The following is a 7,968-nucleotide window of genomic DNA, read 5'->3' as shown; positions in this document are numbered from 1 at the left end:
CACTTACAGATGACATGAGGTAAACAATAGTCTCCAAAGAGGTAAAGTGTGGCCCCCAGGGGACCCTGCCTGCTGCGTGGGGGGTCCCGCCCCCGGCACACTTCCCTTGACCTCAGGGTTATCACCATGGTAATCCCAGCTACAGCACCCAGGAGGGATGATGGTGCTACTGGGTGATACCTGGACAGACTTGAGCAGCTGCTGCTTTGCTGCGTTGGTCAGCGAGGTGTCATTTAAAGAATCTGTTTCGTTCATTCTCACATTAGGGTGTTGGTGATCATGCCCAAATTTTACCAACAACACCACACACACTTCAACAGAATACAAGAAAAAAGTTAAATGCATTATAAAAATGTTAAATGAAGGTAATAGCTCTTACTGCATATAAACCATGTCATAATGTTTGTACTGATTGTTCTCAGTAACTTTATTCAACAAGGTTTTGAATCAGAGAAGCTCCACCAAAACTTTCTTTTTTTAATGGATCAAGAAGAAGTGCAACCGGGCCACTCCCCTCAAAGCAACATTGCCTTTTTGGTAAGACGTTGTGTGTCAAAAAAGTGATCAGTCAAAATATTCAGAATGGATGCGTCCCACAGACTTCTCAGGGATTTGTTGAATTTGAGTTAATCGCAGAAAAGTCTTTACCATACCAGGATGTATTTCAATCGTATTTTATTGTGTGTGTCCATGCTTCTGGATGCACATAGCCTATGGTGAAACCACTGTATTAGGGATCGCTTGTTCTAGGACCCCCCATAAAGATGGGTAGTAAAGCGTTGATATTTCTTTGTCTATGGTTCTCCGTTCACTCTCACCTCGTGTATCATGCAGATATCAGCTGGTGTCTGCGTGTCACAACAATCAATAGCTTCCCATTCGTAACGTTACAGCCTGCTGTAGTCTGTTGCTGTAAACAACTCCATTATAGAGTGCTGTGTTTATTACAAAGAGTGAAGATAGGATATAAGTCGTAAAAGTGTCACAGACACACACACATCCACTAAATGAAGTGTGTGTGTGTGTGTGTGTGTGTGTGTGTGTGTGTGTGTGTGTGTGTGTGTGTGTGTGTGTGTGTTGCGTTTTAAACAATGAAAAAAAGAGGACAAAACAGACTTCTTCACTAAAAGATTTGTATCTTTTGTTTTTTTGAAGTTAGTTTTTTATACTTTGGTATTACTTTGATTTTAAAGCATTTCTATACCAAAAATGGAGTTCAGGTTAATCTCGCTACTTCTGTTAATGTGATTGGAATAGTAACAATGAGTATAGCAGCCTATAGTGAACACAAATAGAGGATGTGATACATTTTTCAGATTGATGGAGAAGCATCTTGATTTGCTGTGATGATGTTAAAATCCACAGTTTGAGTCATGTCTGGGTGAGGAGTGGAAAGTCATATCATACAGTATATGTCGTCTCCTTTTTGTTTGGGTCGATGATCCGTGATCCAATCCGAATGTTGGGATTTGTGATTGGTAACACCACTAACATAATCCCTCCACATGTCTCCAAATGCAGCTTACAGCAGAGACATTGTTTGGGTTGAGTCCAGGGTCAATTAGTCTCTCCTGACAGTTTTATATACCCGTTAGAGGACCTTTCTCTGTTTGAGGCTTTAAAAGCATGTTGTGATGGTGTGTTGCTTTCTTTATTTACATTTTGGGCCTTTGCTTTTCTATCTGACCGGGGCTGTGTATATGGACCCTCACTGTACTGCTGAGTCCGGGTTAACTCCTCCGCCTGTGCTGTGTTGACATTTGTAAAAACCAAGTAGCACACAGCAGTGAAACATGAGCTCAGGCACCAGGAGGAAATGGGGAGCAGTTAGCTGAGCAGAGTAAATGGAAAAATAGAGAAAATATGTAGTTGTAAAAAAGTATAAATAATGAAGAAAACACCTCACACTCTGCGAGATGAGAGGGGTGAGTTTCAAAGCCGCCCCCTCCCTCCATTCCTTCCCCCCTTTTCTCAGCAGGCCGGAGCAGCTGAGAGTGGTTTCAGCTGGGCTGCGGCTCAAATCATCTGTCAGACTAAATCTGTTTCCAATATGAGCACTTCCTGTGAATGCAGGAAATGGCCCTTCATACAAAGCAAAGCCTGTGAGGAGTCAGTGTGAAGCTACAGCACTTCTCTCTCTCTTTCCTTTTGCTCTGAATCTGAAATAGTAAGAATGAATGCTTTTAAGTGACACCAAGATTCAAATAGGTGGAATTTGGAAATTCTTTGTTTTTTGAGTCGTACATTCAAGACAAGAATCCCATCTCCCTGGATCTTCATTTTTCCTGTCGTCATTTAAGATTATAGACTTATTGAGTCACTAGACAGGCAGTCTTACTGCAGATACTTTACACACTACAATGTACTGTAGAAAAAACTACAAATGCCGTGGGGCCAGGATCTTTTTACTCTTTCCTATGAGTCATAGTCTGGAGGGCTGACATCAAGCTTATATATATATCGAATTACATAATCAGAGGACAAAATGCAATGCCCTTTCATACATAGAATCAAATTAATGCACCAAATAATTCAGAATTTTTCAACTCTATGGCAGCTGTGGCTCAGTAGGGTAATTTTTTGATGGGAAGGTTGGTGGTTCAATCCCCAGCTCCTGTGGTCTACATGTCCAAGAGTCCTTGGGCAAGACATCGAACCCCAAGCTGCTCCCAAAAGTAAAGCCATCAGTGTTTGAATGTGATTCATACTGAGCAGATTGAAATTAGGACTGCATGATTTGAGAAAACATTGTCGGTAACTATTTGAAGTGTGATAAAGAAAAACAATGATTGAAGTGTGTATATCAACTATTATCATTTTTAAGATTATTGTTTTGGCTTTTATAGTTTATTTGGATAGAACAGTGGACAGAGGTGGAAAGAGAAGACAGGGAATAACATCGAGTCTGGCCTGTGGCTTCTTTACGGCATGTCATTCCACACAATATTTCCCAGGGGAAAGGCCGTAATCGCACCCACCACATACCACAACAAGCTTCAGTGCTCTGTCTCAGCCCGGAGGATGTGACAGGAATCAAAGAGGATTTCCCTGCGCTTTAAAATCCTCTGCTTTAATACTTTCTTATTCGGCCAGACACTCAAACCTGTTTTTTTTAGCCAAGATCTGCCTTCAGAAGTCACGGTCGGATGGCTTAACTGTTTTTACAGATAAAATAGGACTCCCACTTAAGCTACTGCAAGCAATATAAAGACTGCTGCACTAGTGCTTTGAGTGTTTGAACCCCCACTTCCTTCAATATGGACTAAATGAAAGATAAAGTATTATTTAGCATCTGAAATCTGCAAAGTGATCAAACTGGTTTCCTTCAGGCCACAGTTGGACACTGGTCACAGTCATTGCGCCATATGCCAGCTGGACCTGCTGAGACCCCATCCTGTTCTACATCTGACACAATGCAACAGGGAAGGAAGGGTCTTCAACCCCACCTAAACAACAAGTGCTCTCATTAAAGATCCTTTACTCTCAGTTAAACTGTATGACTTGTAACACTTTGCCAAGTCGTTAACCCTGAGGTCATTAGCCCAAAGGGCCAATGTGACCTCCAGATATACATATTCATTTAAGCTCAATGTTTCTGGCCGCCTTTGCAGGATAACTTTTCGTTACTGCTTTTGGTCAATAAAACAGAATTTGGATGAGACCTCTCACATCAAGACTGAACTGTTGTGACCCACTCTCTTTAAAAAAAATTAAAATGAGAGAACTAATCCTTATCACTCCTTTAAAATAAAAACTCTGAATATGCAAATTATTTTCTTTTCTGATTGCCCAAGTCAGCTGCTCAAAGGCACCAGTAAATGTATCTTCTGAACACATGCCCTTGATCCCCCTTCTTTAATAAAATCATAACAAGCATGGACCATTGGAACATCATAGCCCCACTACATTCATTCCTCTCTCTCTTAGGGCTTTCACACTTGCAGAAAACTCCTGAAAAACTCTGCTGTATGTGTGAATGCAAACAGGCACAGTTTTCCTTCGGACTTCGGACTTCAGACCCCTGACCCCCCTCCTGTCTGACAGGGATAGTCTCCTGCTGTGAGGTGAACAGCCAGGTCATTAGAATATGCAGTCCTAGATATATCTAGATATTTTCAGGAGTGCACATGTGAAAACGGCTTCTCTCTCTCTTACTTACACAAAAGGGTCTACAGCATCCAATGTTGGGACATTAAATTACAGTAGATAATGTCTTCAGAAGGAATAGGGAGTATCGGAGTGTGTTGAATGTACTTGGGATGAGTGATTTTAAGACGGGTCACATTGCCCGGGTGTAAACTGAGAGTGCTGTTAGGAGTGTAATGGTCCTGTTTCCCTCCTCACATCATTAAGCTTTTGAACATCAGCCAGCCGGGACCTTGAGAGAGACACTGTGAGGAATAACTTTAGACAAAAGAGAAGGTTAGAGTGTGCCTGCGGACATGGTCCATCAGTCAGTGTAGAGCATGATTAACATCAGGCTGATATCACAAAGAGCCGCACTGCCATAAAACATGCTGCTCATGGAGGAACTTCAGAAATACTTTCCGACATGGAAAAAAAAAGAGGGCCCTTTGGTACCTTTTTTTTCCGATGGAGCTGAGATGCCTGCCTGTGTGTCCTTGTGTGTGTGTTGTTTGTATGTTACAGGGATCCTCGTGACTATTCCTATTCATACGTGTCGCGCCTCCATCTGGATCCTGCCCTCTGAACACATGTCAGGTAAGTCAGTGCCGAGTAACTGAATACAGGCACAGATGATGAGCTTTCACATGGAGCTAACCTGTCATTTATCTGATTCTCCACACCAGGTCGAGGGCCTGAAGCAGCAGGGTCATACGCACACAAGCTTCCTGTGGCTTCTCCAAGAGGAAAACAGACTGTCGCCCATATCAAGTTACATTGTTTTCCTTTGCATTTCCATATTTGTTTTGAAAATTGTAATTGCAATGAGCCAACCTCACATTAGTTCTCATAGCCTAACTGTGCCTGCTGATATGAGGAGTGTTGCCATTGATAATGAAAACCAGACGGGTATCAGTCAGCCACTAAAGTATCGACACAAGGTCACCAGAGGTCCGAGAGAGAGGTCACTCCACCGCAGGGGGCTGATGGGGGGGGGGGGGGGGGGGCCAGAAGGTTCTGAAACTCCAGGAGTCGGTTTTCAATTAAGTCACCTCTTGAGGTGTCACAAGGATATATGACAGGCACGGTGGTTCTCCTTAAGATGAAACTCCTTATCCATCTTTCCATTAAAAGCTCAAAGACTCTCAACATGATGGTGACTCTCCGACAGTGGGTATTTTCTCCATCTATCACACTTCTTCACTCTGAGACCTGCTGGTCCTACATCTCTGGTCACATAAAGGACATAGCTCCATCTTTGCTTTGTCTCTAAATTCTCTTTTAGTGTTTTTTAAAGCTCTATTCGATCCTTAACTTCAGCACATTTTTCAACACTTTTTCAAATTTCAACCAAAGAAAGTCTTAGCATGTTTGAGGAATACTCTGGTTTGCAGAAAATAAACTTCTGACAGTGTGTAAGCCAGTTGTTTCCCACCTTTTTTCCCTCCACCCATGCAGTGTTGTCTACTGTTTTTATTGATAAAATACCAACGGGATAGGCCCTGGACCCTAGGTTGCTCTAAGCCATGCTCAATTTGGTCAGTTTATCCGCTTTTATACTTCTGTGTATGCATAATGACAGAGAGAGAGCAGAGAAAGAGACATCCTCAAATACAAGAAAACTCAGGAGACTTCTACCTCACTGATTGATGACTCCGTCTGAGAGAGTCAGACATGTGAACCAGATGTTGGACAGGTTTAGAAACAGGACTCTGATGATGGATAGCAGGAAGGTTATTCCCCCCCCCCACTAAAGCACTACATCTTATCCAATATTTGAGATTTGACCATTCGCAAAGTCTATGTTTAGAAAAAAAAAAAGACCAATAGGTCCGAAGTTGTTGGTGTGAAGGATTTAAAAAAAAGAAGTTATTTATTTATTGAGGATCCCAGTCAGCTGTAACCCCTTTAAAGAAAAGAGAAGATCATGCAGTGGGCTATTTTCCGCATGCATGAAATTCAATATAAACATGTAAGACAATATAACATCTCTTCACAGTCACTTCAGTAGTAAGCAGCCATTAGAGTTAGAACATAGATAGTCCTGGGGTTTGTAGTGACCTGCTGTTCAGGTGTTTTTTCCTTGCTTTGGTCTTTACTGATTTGATTGTATTTATTTTAAGAAACCCAATTGCTTGTTTGTGAATCATTTGTGTGAGTTTGTGGACTGTTGTTGGTCACTTTAGAGCTGCCTAATAGTAAAATGTAGCATACAGTAATTACCACATTACTAAAATATTCACCGATTGCTTCATGCCTCTGCAAAGGTGCAAAATAGTATAGGGAGAAAGAGTCCATTAGTTTAAATGGCCAATTAGTGAAAGAAGCTCTGTGACCATCAGTCAGATGTGGGAGGACCTCTAATGAGATATTGTGACTTTGTTCCATCGCTGAGGTCACTCGCTGGTCACAGGATGAAGCAACATGTGGTCATAGACAAACTTCAGTTTGTACTTATAATTATTGGTAACTTTAATGGAGGTTGTTTGAAGATAAACTGAGAGACAAAAGTATTTGCTGTTCATGAGAGAAAATTGAATTTGATGTAAATGCTAAAAAAAAGAAGAAGGTTAAAAATGTTATACTATTTAAAAATCAACCTTTTCTAAATATAATGGTCAAGAAGGAAAGGAAAAGTTAATAAAGTTAACATTTGTTGAAGGACAATTCCCAAGATCCAGGTTTAACAAAGAGTCATTTTGGCACATGAGAATAACTAGCATCAGAGAACATAAGAGCTAAATGCTAAATTGATCCATCAACAGAATGAAAGTCTTCAGTCTCCCTATGGACTTGAGGTTGGCCTTAGTGTCAGAGGCGTAGGAGGGTAGACAGGAAAGGCAGACTAATTCTCAGAGTGTGGTTCTTTCTATTAACCCTCACTAATCTTTGTGTATCATGGAGGGGATGTGTCCAAGCAGTTGAGCCGGCAATCTGTGGTTGAAACTGATGAATTTCATCATCATGCATTATTCTCACACCCATTAAGAGGCTTAATTATACCGTTTGCATGCTGAGACAGTGTGTAGTATGTAGAGTATGAATCCAGTTCTTCTACATCGACAAACTTTGAATCAAATATTCTATATAATCTCAGGAAAAAGAAAGATAATGAGAGAATGGGGGGAGGGTCTATTTCAAGCTTCAGAACACCTTGTAGGTCTGCATGTGTAGCAGGGAGTGAAGAGGATATTGGATGAGGGTGGTTGCAGGGTGAACAGGAGACTGTACACACTGCAGATATTAGACGGGTTGTCAGCTGAGTGTGCAGCAGGGCTTAAGCAGCCGGCCCTTTGAGATCTGGAGGAGGAGAGGAGTGCAGGACAGAAGAGCATGCGAGCCGTGCACAAGGGGTCGGGACACGGTTTCCTGTGTGTATTTCCTGTGTGTTTAATGTGGCGCTCAGGGCCAGAGCCTGTTTCCTGTGTGTGATGGGTGCCAGGTCCAGGACCCTGACTCAAAGACAACACACCATGAGGGCCCACCAATGCTGGTAACAGGCCCAGCAGCCGGTATAGACATCAGGACAGTTTCACAGGCTTCTATATACAGACTGCAGAGTTTACAATATGTAGAGCTGCCTCTGTGTATGTCTCTCTGTCTGTCTTTGTGATAACATCTGATGGGCTGAGACCACATGCTTGGGGGGTTCCATACTGCTAGCTATATAGCTAAAGGCTTTAGTACAATAGAGCAATTTTGACAAAATTGAAAGTACAAGATGATCGAATATTAAAGCAATTAACAAACAATAGAATATAAAACATTTTTGAAATTATAGTCACGTTCAAATTAACAATGACAAGACAAAAACATATCTTCATACTCTTACACATTCATACC

This window comes from Labrus mixtus, chromosome 7 (assembly GCF_963584025.1).
Source record: "Labrus mixtus chromosome 7, fLabMix1.1, whole genome shotgun sequence".
Lineage (NCBI taxonomy): Eukaryota > Metazoa > Chordata > Actinopteri > Labriformes > Labridae > Labrus > Labrus mixtus.
The sequence above is the reverse complement of the archived record's forward strand: the minus strand, read 5'-3'. Positions refer to the sequence as shown.